At 51.5% G+C, this 12,517-nt stretch overlaps 1 long non-coding RNA gene across 1 annotated transcript; it reads right to left on the bottom strand.

Annotated features, from left to right (window-relative positions):
* Positions 1 to 582: 582 nt before the first annotated feature.
* On the bottom strand, positions 583 to 2,793 carry LOC124109899 (uncharacterized). The gene is made up of 3 exons (XR_006857126.2): positions 1,514 to 2,793; positions 1,258 to 1,347; positions 583 to 825 (listed from the first exon to the last, which is right to left on the bottom strand). It is a non-coding gene; the product is annotated as an uncharacterized LOC124109899 (long non-coding RNA).
* Between the last annotated feature and the right edge of the window lie 9,724 nt (positions 2,794 to 12,517).

Raw genomic sequence — 12,517 nt, 5'->3', positions numbered from 1 at the left:
GGCTTTCTGGCCAGATGCAGCCACATGCCCCTCACCTCCATCCGACCCACCTCCCTCCTGGCGCTGGGCCCTGGAGGATGCACTTAGCAGAGCTGGGGGGGCGGGCACCCAGGAGCCCTCCTCGGGTCTCCTCAGGCACCTCCACCTGTTCCTCCCCGAGCACCTCCGCCCTGGGGCCCAGGAGAGCAGGGCGCCTGTATCCCTGCCTGCCCAGGTGAAGCCGGTCCTTCAGGCGTCAGGGACCGCGGAGCACCTGCTGCGCTCCTGGCACTGTCTGCCTGGGGCATAGCTGTCACTGAGGGGGCGTCACCTGCGTGTGCCAGGGGCTCACTGCCCCAGCAAGGGAGATCTGGCCTTTGCAGAGGCCGCGGCTCCTTTCACAGACGCTTCTCCAGACCCCAGTGTCCAGGACTCCCGGGCTCCAAGGCAGCCACCCTGCGCTCTCACCCCCAACCATCGCCCACCGTGGGAAGGGCCGGGGAAGGGGCACCCGGCTCCTGGGCAGGGGCAAGGTCAGGCCAGGGAGCTGAGGGCGGCGCGTCGGCATGTGCCCGCCCAACCTGGGTGCCCCCTCGCCTGCGCCCGGGCTCCTGGCACCGCGCGCTCCTGGCGTTTAATTTTGCTGAACGCCGAGGCCCGACCCCGTGTTAATTGTTTTACACCAGCCTCCTCTGCCTCCCATTAAATGAGGAAATGCCACCCATAAAATTTTAATTTTAAAAGCCGACTTGTTTGTTTTATATTGAAATTCCCAGGGCAGCTCCAGCAGGGGAACAGACACATCTTCGTTTCATTAAAGCAACTTGAGCGAGGATAAAAAAGAAGCTGAAAAATTAGATTTAAAAACAGAGAGCGAGAAGTTAAAAAAAAAAAGAGCGAGAAGCATTTAAAGAAAATGAGTGAGGGCTGGGGATGTGGCTCAAGCGGTAGCGCACTCGCCTGGCATGCGTGCGGCCCGGGTTCGATCCTCAGCACCACATACAAAACGAAGATGTTGTATCCGCCGATAACTAAAAAATAAATATTAAAAAAAAAAAAAAAAAAAAAAGAAAATGAGTGAAAGTGACAGGACACGGCCACAGCCCCATCTCCGCCCTCCTGAGCCCCCGCAGAGATGCAGAGCAGGAAGTCCAGGGACACTCTGCGGGGTCCCCAGACGACTCTTCCCCCACTGAAAACCGGCCCCCTGCAGAGCCTGGGGGAGCAGGGCCGAGGCACCCCTGTACCAGGCGCACCCTCCTTCCCCAGGCCGCCCACCATGGTCAAACTCGCTGGCTGGGAAGCTGGGCCACCTGGGCGGGCCTGGCTCGGCCACTTGCTGTGTCATGGGGGACAGAGTTCACTCTTCTGTAAAAAGGGAATCATAGTCGAATTTAGCGAACAGGTTGTTGAGAGGATCAAATAGGTTAATACCTTGAAAACAAAACAGAGCCTGGTATACAGTTGGTGCTAAACAACTAGCTCTGACCAGTCCCATCCGGCAGGTTCCCAGCACATTCCTCCTGCCACACACCTCTCCCTCCTCCTCTTGGCGATGTGTCCCTCTCCCCCTTGGTTATTCAAAGTTCCTGCTAATGGGGTCCCCACACTGAAAAGAGGCTGGGAGGAGAGCTGGGGCACGTCTCGGGGAGCCCATTCCCAGGCACGATTCCTGTGGCTCAGAGCAAATCATTACAGTTTTGTGATCATCCTTTGGAGGGAGGTGAACCCCTGGGAGTCGAAGCCCAGCTCCAACACTTAGCCGCAGCGTATTCTTGAGCAAGTTTCTTCTGGACCTCAGTCTCTCCATCAATAACAGGGGGACCATACGTCCAGCAGCCACATGTTGTCATGAAGATAGAAAAAACGAGCCCTGGGGAGCGCAGGGCGCAGATACAGGCCCAGTGGTGGCTCTTGCATCAGCAGGAGCTACAGCAGCCTGGAGGGTGTCTGGAGGTCTGCAGCCGATGGGGGCGGGGCTACTGCACTTGGCCTGCTCTTAAAGGTATCCTCACCTGCCAATCAACCCCTGGACACGTTCTCCTGGTCAGTCCCTTAAGCCTGCCCGAAAACTGACTTCTAACCCCAGCCCCAACCTGCCCCGGGCTGTGGCTGGGAAACTTCTTACCTCGATTAGCATTATAAAGAGGCAGACAGGGTGGGGAGAGCCTGAGGGGGATGGGGGGCGGGTAGGGATTTAGAGTCTTTCCGGTTTCCAGGCGTCCGCTGAGGGCAATTTACATAACCTGTGATCCTTAACTTCCTCCTCTCCACAGAGGGAATTAAGTAATAGTACATTTTCTTAGCAGAGGCTGCAAAGATGAACTCACAGCAAGTGACAATGGGAACGTGCTTTGTAAACTATAGTGTGCCGTGCACCGTCTGAAGAGTAGCGCCAGAGGCCAGAGGCATCCTACCAGTCACCAAAGCAGAACCTCAGGTCCTGTTCCTGGAAGTCACCTTTGAGGGGACAGAGCTGGGGCACTGAGGGTCACCAATGGGCATGGATAGGGTGGGGGTGTCAGGGGAGGAAGCTTGTGTTCCGGTCCCCCGCAGGTGGAAGTCCTCAGCTCACAGCCTGTATCCTGCAGACCCTGACCCCCTGACACCCCAGCACCCGCTCAGGGCCCTGGCCCTTCTTGGAGACCTCTCCTCCAGGCAGGCCGCTGCCTTCAAGCTCCACGCTGGTGCTGCCACGCGCCACTCAACTATTGCAGGCAGAATTCTTTTCCAGAGGTTCCCAAATTGTACACCAAGGAACCCCTAGGACTTATTGACAGATGTCAATTCAGAGAGGACCAAGTGGATGGGACTCCAGGCACACACCGGCCTCCTCCTCCTCTTCTGCCCTCCCTCGCCCCTCCCCTCTCCCTTCCACCAGTCGCTCTATTTTATATATTCTCTGCAAAATTTTCCTAGTACAAAAATCTCCAGTTAAAATATTTTATTCAAAACCATGGCTCTGCTTCCCCCGAACTTCTTCTGAACACTCTAGTCCTAAAGCCAGCCGGTGCCGCCAAGGAAATGTCTTCATGGGGGTGGGGGGCACGGGGAATGGAAGACCCAGGCAGGTGGCGTGGGAGGGTGAGGAGGGGGCCCAGGTAGGCAGGTGGCCTGTGGGGGGGGGTGTCAGCATACAGTGGGGCGAAGGGCACCCACACGTGGGGTCACCTAGTGTGGGCATCAGAGCCCCGTCAGAGGGAGCGAGGAGGCCAGGTGTGGGGGTGCTGCGTGGGAACCCAGGCACGGGAGCCTCCTGCCCGGTGACGAGGGTCCATCTAAAGGGGGGAGACTGCAGAGAATGAGAGGCGGCCCGTCCAGGTCACCCGTCAGTCCAGCCCCTCCTCTGCCTGCACCTTCTAAAGCCAAGCAGAGCTGACCCAAGGGAGACCCCGGCCCCTGCCCAAGTCAGTCCAAGTCCTCCAGCGTTCCCTGAGCACCAGGGATGTGCTGGCAAGGTGCTGTCATTGCTGGGGACACAGCCAGGATGGGGCAAGGGCCTGCATGGACAGCACAGCTGGGCTGCCATGATGGAAGGGAGCAAGAGGGCCCACAGGAGCCCACGGAGGGGAGCCCACGGAGGGGAGCCAGGAGCTAAGCAGAGGAGCAGGCTGAGTCCCCCAGGCAGGGCAGCATGGGTGGCAATGGCCCCTGGCCTTCCTCACCTGCAGACTCCTCCCACCCCAAAGGCCAAGAACCTCACCAGAGGCCTTCCAGTGCCAGGACCCCCAGGGCTACCATCTAGCTACTCCCACCTCCTGACAGTCAACTTCAGGGGGACATCTCACCTCTTCTCCCACACCCCACTTCCCCTGGGACTCTCCAAATGGGAAGGTCCCTTTTCTGTTCGCCTTTCTGAGGCCAGATGTCAGATGTTCCTCATAATTGGGAAGTTCTGCCTCGTGTTTCACTCAAAACCCTCTTGCTTTCTCTTTTCCTATGAGAAAGGCCTTTCACCAATGTTGATGGAGGGAAGATGGGGTGGGGGGCAGGGTAGGGGCTGAAGCCCACTCCAGGGGTGGGGGTTGGGGGTCATAGAAACCTGCCCAGCCCCAAGCTCTCCATCCTCATTTTTTCCCTCCACAAAGCCCTAACCTACATCCTTTCCTTCCCCCCTCCACCAAGGCCTTCCCACACCCAGGTAAGACACACACACACACACACACACACACACCACCCGCACAGTCCCCAAGCCTACTCCCCACAGGGCCACTTGACATAGAAATCCTGCCTAGGGCGTATTCCAGGTGGTCCGGTCCATTTGGGCCTCAAGATGGCCCAGCCCAACAAAAATAAAATACCTGCCTGGACTCCACACAAGTCTATGTTGTAAGGTGGAGGAGAGAACAAGCTACCTTCAGCTGTTCTGCACTCTCAAGGAAACCCTCCACCACCACCCCTCCCCAGAGTTGGAGGTTAGACCCCAGGAAGGACTTCCTTTTGTTCAGGGTACTCCCTGCAGTCACCAGGAGGGAGCGCCACAGGCCAGTCCTAGGACGGTTATCTGAAACGGTGTCTGTCACACAGGGGACAGTCCCAAGGTATAGTGAGGGTCGGACGGGTCCTGAGGACCCCGAGTTCAGAACATCGGGAGAGCTGTTGGCGGGTCCAGGCCACTTGGTGGGAGGGGACCCATCCCTAGCAGCCGGACGCGGGAAAGGGAGTGGCCAGTCCTCTGCCGAGTCATCGCCTGCGAAGACTCGCGTCACCTCTGATGTCAAGGCCCCAGGGGCTTCGCTCCAGCTCCGGGCTCCAGGAAAGGGCGTCGCGGGGCCCCGGGTTACACAACTTCCCCGAGGTGGCGGGCGGCCAGCTGACTGGCAGGGCAGGGATTGGCCCCGGGGCCGCCCCACCGCGCGCAGGTGGCGGCGCGGGACGGGAGCGCAGCTGGGAGGCTGGCCTTGGTCTGGCTCCTTTGCCCTCTCCAGGCCGGCGGGGGGGCCGGGGGGGGGGGGGGAGAGACTCCTGCAACCACAAATGTTTTATAAATGAATTCAGCTCTCAAATTCCCGGAGGGGGCGGGGGACAGAGGGTGGCAGCGAGTCTTTCAGGGCGACAGGCACACGCAGGACGCAGGCGCCGTCCCACCTCCAGAGCTCGCACAGCCGACACCAGGGCCTGACCAGTCCAGTCCGCCAGGCGCCTTGTTTGAAGGCTCGCCGGGCCTTGTGCTCGGAGCGTTCCGAGTCTGGTCCATTATGAGACATCTCCTCTCCCCACGGGCACCTTCAAATCCAGATGTTGTCGCCGCAGAACAAAAGCCCCCTCCCAATGCTCTTCTAGAAGTAGAGCCTGGTCCTTTGGAGGAATAACATCTCTTGCTAAATGCAATGCTTCCCTGGGGCCAAGAACCCGCTGCTCTGAATTTGTTAAGAGTGGTTTAATAATCTGTCTCCACTCCGTTTCAGATGCCAGGGCGGCCACGACAGGTGGAATGTCGCTGGTTGACGGATTCAATGGATGGAGCACGGCTTCACTAAGAAGAGAATGCCCGCCTTTTTTTTTTTTTTTCTTCTTCATTCAAGACGTCCATTCCAATGACACACGTTATGATGAAACAGGGATTGTCACAGAGGATTCCTGGATGATACACTTCAGTTTTCCTGATTCGAATAACAACTTTTCCAGAAAGAAGGATGTATTCAACGACTGTAAAATAGTCCTAGTTTTGGTGACACTCGTTTTTTGAAGTATACTTTCAGGGCTGGAGATGTAGCTGAGGGGTAGTGCACTCACCTAACATGCATGAGGTCCTGGGTTCAATCCCCAACACTGCCATTTAGTGACAATAATATAAGGTAGGTCAAAATAGGGGAAATGCAGATGCTACACGGCTGAGTGTCATCTGTGTATAGATAGCCAACAAGCCTTTTAGACCCTACAGAGGGTCTAGGACTTGTTGCTAAAATCTGCCATTGGGGACGTGCCGCAGTCTGGCTGGGCACAAATGCCGCAGTCTGGCTGGGCACACAATCACGAGCCACCACACAGCTTGTAGATTCAAACAGCAACTCTTTATTCCCGAACTCACACCAGCCGTCTACAATCACGTTCTGGGGAAATCCACGTTCTCTTCCCAAATCCACGTTCTCTGCCCAAATCCACCTTCTCTCCCAAATTCCCCTCCACTGGGCTTCTATCTCCAAAATATACTGTCTGAATCCCGTGAGAACTCAAGGGGAACTCAGGCAGCAGGATACGCCCTATTCCCAGCAGGAATAATCTTAAACCTTAAACCTGGAACCTAAACTGGGAACGCCCTAAACAAGATTATCTTAAAACCGGGAACACCCTAATCTGCCTTGGTCCTTGAGCAAGGTTAAGTACATTCAATGTCACTGCAACATGGGGTACGCTGGCAAGGAAATTGTCATACTTACTTGGCTAATGGCTCCCAGCAGGGACGGGGAATTCTCCACCTCTGAGAGCAATCCTTTTCCTTTCCAGATAGTTCTGACAGCCAGAGCTGGCTCTCTGCTCCTTGCCTCCGTGAGTGACAGTGAAGCCCAGCTGTGTGCCATGTCCTCTCTTCAAGGTCAGGGTCCCCAGTTCCTCCACACAGTTCTTTCTCCTTCAAAAACTGGACTCTCTTCTCCCCTGCCTCTTCAAACATAGGTTGTGTTCAACCAGAAGTGAACACAGTGCTCCAGTGTCACCTCCCTGCACCCTGCACCCTGCCCATCTGTGGATGCAGCCAGAGAGCACAGCAGGGTGGGGCAGTGACCTAGGATTAGGTTGAACATTCGTACAAAACCTTTTTCACACAAAATCTTTACATTTGACATCGCATCCCTATTTACTTCAGAGGGATCGGTCTATCATTTCATCTGGTTTGGGTGCTTTGGGGACCTTCTTTGGTCATTTAAAACCCCTGTTCCCGCCGCCAAGTGTTGTGGCGCAGGCCTGCAACCCCGGTTACTGGGAAGGCTGAGAAAAGGAAATCCTAAGTTCAAGGCCAACACCGGCAACTTAGTGAGAGCCTGTCTCCAAATTAAAAATAGAAAGGGCTGCAGATGTAGCTCTGCGGTAGAGCACCCCTGGGTACCCAGTGCCAGGAGAAATAAACAAACAGAAAAACAGCCCCTGCTTTCAGTTTTGAGTCACATGAAAGTCAGATGATGGCACTTTCTGTGCCTGTGCCTAGCTGTTGACAGGAAGGTCGGATGGGGACTGTGCTCTGGCCAGCCACTGTGTCTGGGACCTTGGTTTCCCTGTCTGGTAGAACAAGAGTACAGAGAGGACCTCAGTGAACACATCTCTGTATTATGTGGGGGACACTAGGCCAACGCTCTTTGCAAACATTGTGACATTTGATTTTTCACACCGGTTCTTTGAGGGAGGTATTGCTATCCTCCTCCTCATTCTCAGGTAGGAAAACAAGACCTGGCAGGATTTGAACCCGATTCTGTCTGGCACATAACACGATGCTCTCAGTCACCCTGGCTCACTGCCCATCTTCAGAGAGCAGGACCTCGGGTGAAGCCTAGAACAGGGTCCCAGGACCCCAGTACAGGCCCTTCAAACTCCTCTCAAGCCCTCCAAGTCCCACACACAGCTCAGAAGCAGGGGAGAGCTGAAGGCTGGGTAGAACCTTCAGAAAGGGACACCAAGCCTGGCGTGCTGGCACAGGCTCATCATCCCAGCTATCTGGGAGGCTGAGGCAAGTTGGATTGAGCTTCACAATGACTGAAGACAGGATGTTTGGCAGCTCCGTGAAACTGGGGCACAGCGTCACAACCTCAGGCAGGTTGGGAAGAAAGTGAGGTTGTTGCACACCTGAGCTTGTAGTCTGGGAGTCAGAGCTGCCGCACCCCAGCCAGGTGCCAGATGCAGAAGACACCGCCGCCGTCCCTACTCCCAGGAGCCCCACGGAGCTTCCACTATTAACACAGATGCGTTTGCAGGAAGCAGGCCAAGTTCAACCTCCAAGGTCCCTTCCCAGATCCCTCAGGGTGAGTGCTGAATTTCTTATTTGTAACTTTTTGTTTGTTTTTGAGGCACTGCTGGGAATCGAACCCCGATTCTCCTGTGTGGAGGCTGGTGCTCTGCCTGAGCCACACGCCAGCCCTCGGTCTGTAACTTCTAAGTGCCCCCCTCCCGTTCACATAAGTTGCAGACCCTACAATTCTTATTCCCCTGATGTCATCTTTCAGTTACTATCCCTTTTATAACTGAGGAGAAAAGTGGTCCAGGGACATGAAGCCAGTTACTCCAGGTGGCAGAGGGCAGGAAGGGGGCAGATTCCCGACCCTCCTCCCCTGAGGCCTGAGGTTTCCCAGCACCTTCCAGGAAATTATGTCATTTATTGCAGCTGGAAATAGAAACTAGTGTCTGTTTCTATTTCTACATTTGAACCAATTAATAGATACTTGTTTATTAATTTTGTTAAGTGGAACAGTTCTGGAGACTCCGCGCTTGTCAAATGCAGTCTTTTTGTCACTACGTGGAACACTGCCAGTCCCTGGGGCAGTTTTGCTTTCTAAATAGTTTTAGATTCCTTTTATTATAATAAGAAATGTGTAGTCCTCTGCCCATAGCGGATTACTGATGAAAGACAAAAATTCTTAATAACATTGATGCTGAAATACAAGTTCACCAGGGAAGGTTTTTGGTTTGTTTGTTTTTTTTTAACAAAAATATTTCTGTAAATCCCCTAACTATTCATGCTGGTACCCGATCACAGTTCTCGTACATTGGCTGATAAATGCTGCTAAGAACCACGAAGCATCCATCCACCAGGATTGTTAAATGGGGTCTCTTCCTTACATCTTAAGGCAAAATGCATCCCAATGGAGCAAAAACACTGCACATAACAACCATGAATGTGGCCAGGCCAGATGGTGCACACCAAAGGCTCCGGAGGTTGAGACAGGAGGATTGTGAGTTCAAAACCAGCTTCAGGAACTTAGCAAGGCCCTAAGCAACTTAGCAAGACCTTGTCTCTAAATAAAATATTAAAAAGGGCTGGGGATGTGGATGTAGCTCAGTGGCTAAGCACCCTTGGGTGCTTCCATCCCTGGTAATTCCCCTTTAAAAAAAAATGAATGTGTTAGAAAAGAGTGTGAAAATTTGTGTCTTAATCTTAAAATGAAAGGACTTCTTTTAAAAAATCACAGAAAACCCCAATTTCATAAAAGGAAAAAGGTCTCTTTGTCTACATAAAACTGAACATTTTCCCAGGTTTAAAAAAGAAGAAGAAGAAAAAAGAAATTAATATACAAAGTCAAATAACAATCAACTAGCAGGAAAAGAAAATATTTGAAAAAGATCACCAACTGCTCATTTCCCTCATCTTAAAAGAGCTCCTCCAATCAAAGAAGATAAAGGGCCAATCATGCAACAAACAGAAAAACAGGCAAAGGATATAGAAGACTGGTCCCCAAAGCTATGTAACTTGGTCTTCAATGTGTGAAAAGGAGCCTTCGTCCTCACCTGGAGGGTTGTGCAAGGTGGATGCCCACCCATGAGAGGCCATTTTCTCCTACTCAACAGGCAAAGGCGGACAGGTCTGTGGCCTGCTGTTGGCTGGGCTGCACCCACACGACCTAGGCTGTCTTCATCATTGCCTGTGGGGAGGAAATGGCACAATTTCTATGAAGAGTCATTTGGCAATATTTTCCTAAAAGTGAATCCCAGGCTGGGAATGTGGTCAGTGAGAAAGCACTTGCCTAGGGTGTGAGGCCCCGGGTTCCATCCCCAGCACTGCAAAAAGTAAATTATGCAAGTAAAAGCTCAGGGACTTTACTTGTGGGTTGTATTGTATCACCCACACTAACTAATTCATATGTTGAAATCCTAACCCATGAGCTGGGCATCGTGCACAGGGGTGCACACCTGTGATCCCAGCTATTTGGGAGGCTGAGGCAGGAGGATTGCCAGTTTGAGGTCAGCCTCAGCAACTTAGTGACACCCTGTCTCAAAATTAAAAAATAAAAAGCACTGAGACATTACTAAGGGTAGAGCTATGTCACAGCCTTCAGAAGGAACCAGCTCTGCCTGCCAGACACCTTTTACTTTTATTAGGTGCAAGGTATCTTGGATTTCCAGGCCCTGAGCCATAAGGAACCCATTTCTGGTGTTCTAGCTACCAGTGGTAGTACTTTATCATCACAGCCTAGCAAACCAAGGCCCCTTGACTGCGCAAGAGGATACTGCTATAGCTTAGACTTGAACTGTCCCCCATGTGTTGAAGGCCTGGACTTCAGCCTGTGCCACTATTGGGAGATGGCGGAATCTTGAGGAGGTGGGGCCTAGCAGAAGGAAGTGAGGTCACAGGGAACGCCCTTGAAGGGCTAATGGGCCCTGGCCCCTTCCTCCCTCTCTCTCCTTCCTGGCTGATATGAAGTGAGAAGCTTCTTGTGCCCATCTCACCTCACCATAGGCCCAGTAACCATGGGGCCAAGCAACCATGGGCTGAAATCTCTGAAACTGGGAGTCAAAATGCATCTTTCCTCCTTATAAGTTGATTTTTCTCAGGCGTTTTGTCACAGTGAAGGAGAGCTGACCAGCACACCTACAATGCTTAGGGCCAGTTTCCGAGAGCTGAGTGGAGGGGGAATACGTTGCAGTTGTGTTTGTAATGGCTGAAGACCACAAGCACCCTAGACACCTGTCCATCACACACTGCCGAGGTACACCGTGGCATGTTGTTACAATAGAATGTTTTTATCAACTGACAACAGAATTGAAACAGGGTAGTGTGTACTGATTAGAATGATCTCAAATCATTCTCAAATGAGAAAAGCACAGTGCAGATGGCTGTGGAGAGGGCCTCATTTGTATAAAAATAAAGAGAAACAGGCTGGGGTGCACCTCAGAGGGAGAGAGCTTGCCTAGAATGTGCCAGGCCCTGGGTTTCATCCCCAGCACCACAAAATATAATAATAACAATAGCTGGGTTCTGTGGCACACACCTATAATCCCAGTGGCTTGGGAGGCTGAGGCAGGAGGATTGTGAGTTCAAAACCAGCCTCAGCAACTTAGTGAGGCGCTAAGCAACTCAGTGAGACCCTGTCTCTAAATAAAATACAAAGAAGAGCTGGGGAAGAGGCTCAGTGGTTGAGTGCCCCTGGGGTCAATCCCCAGTACCAAAAACAATAATAATAACAAAAATATAATAAAGATAAAGACAAAGAAAGATGGATGTGCATGTGTAAATATTTGCTCACAGATGCAAAGATTCTTCTGGGCAAGACACAGGAGAAACTGCAAACTTCGAATGTCCTGGAGAGCCACACAGAGAGGACAGGGAGAGATCTTGTCTCGGCTGTAAACACACCTGCACCTTTGATGCCTTCCCGTTGTTAATGTGTCACCTGTTTGTTTGTTTTTTTAATCTTATGAAGAACATCAAGATGTTTCTACTACTTCAAAAATGGAGAGTAAAGAGGGAAAATATAGCCATTTGGGGCTTTTCATCTTTTTTGAAAATAACAGCTATTCGGAACAGCAATGGGTCATTTGAGGAAGTGATATCTTCTCTCTTATCTCTTCATTTAGAAACAAAGCAGAAAATTTGTTTTTAAAATCACCAAATCCGTCACAAAGGCGAAGCCCAAGATGCAAGAATTCTAAACCCCCACGTATTAAAAGCAAATAAATCCCATTTGTGACAATTTCACAGCACGTAAGGTTCAATCTGCAGTGATGACTTTGGTGTACCTTCAGCTCTTAAGTCAAGCCTGACCAATTATTCCTAATTCATTTGCCTATAAATCTTGCTTTTCATCATGAAATTAATTTAAATTCTATTAAACAGTAGGCTCTGCTTATTAAATAGAAAACAACCAAAAGTAGCCCTTAAAAATAATTAATCTTTCTACATGTGAACTCCCCCCCAGCCCCATATGGGGGGCTGAATCCAGGGGTGCCCCACTATATCCCCAGCCACATCCCCAGTCCCATTTATTTATTTATTTATTTTGTGACACAGTCTCACTAAATTGCCCAGCCTGGCCTGAAACCTGCAATCCTCCTGCCTCAGCCCCCCGAGGAGCTAGGATTACAGGTGTGCACCACCACACCTGGCTACAGTAATTTTTTTTTTGGGGGGGGGGCATTTACTCAGGATTGAAACCCAGGGCACTTTACCACACTAAGCTACACCTCCAGCCTGTTTTTCTTGTTGTTGTTTGTTTGTTTGTAAAGGTCTTGCTGAGTTGCTGGGGCTAAACTGGAACGTGTGATCTTTCAGCCTCAAACTCCCCAGCAGCAGGGATTACTGGTGTGTGCCACCATGCCCGGCTACGTGTAGACATTTTAACACAATTTCTGGGATCAGAATGATCTAAAATAAGATAAATTTATCAATATATCTACTGTATCTTATACCAATAAAATGTTTTTCTTATTAAAAAGTGATTTGCAAGGTCATCAATTGCTGAGAAAATTATTTGATCACCCAAACACGTTGAGAAATGCAAATGAAGCCTGCCCCGTGTGGTCGCGCAAGCTGTAAACTGCACAACTTCAGAGGGCACCATGCAGACCCTAATCCAAATTATGCAGGGCATCACCAGAGCAGCCATGAACATCAATC

Source organism: Marmota monax, unplaced genomic scaffold (genome assembly GCF_021218885.2).
Source record: "Marmota monax isolate L192 unplaced genomic scaffold, Marmota_monax_Labrador192_F-V1.1 WCK01_AAM20220418_F8-fsc00008, whole genome shotgun sequence".
Classification (NCBI taxonomy): Eukaryota; Metazoa; Chordata; class Mammalia; order Rodentia; family Sciuridae; genus Marmota; species Marmota monax.
This window is presented reverse-complemented; position numbering and strand designations above follow the sequence as displayed.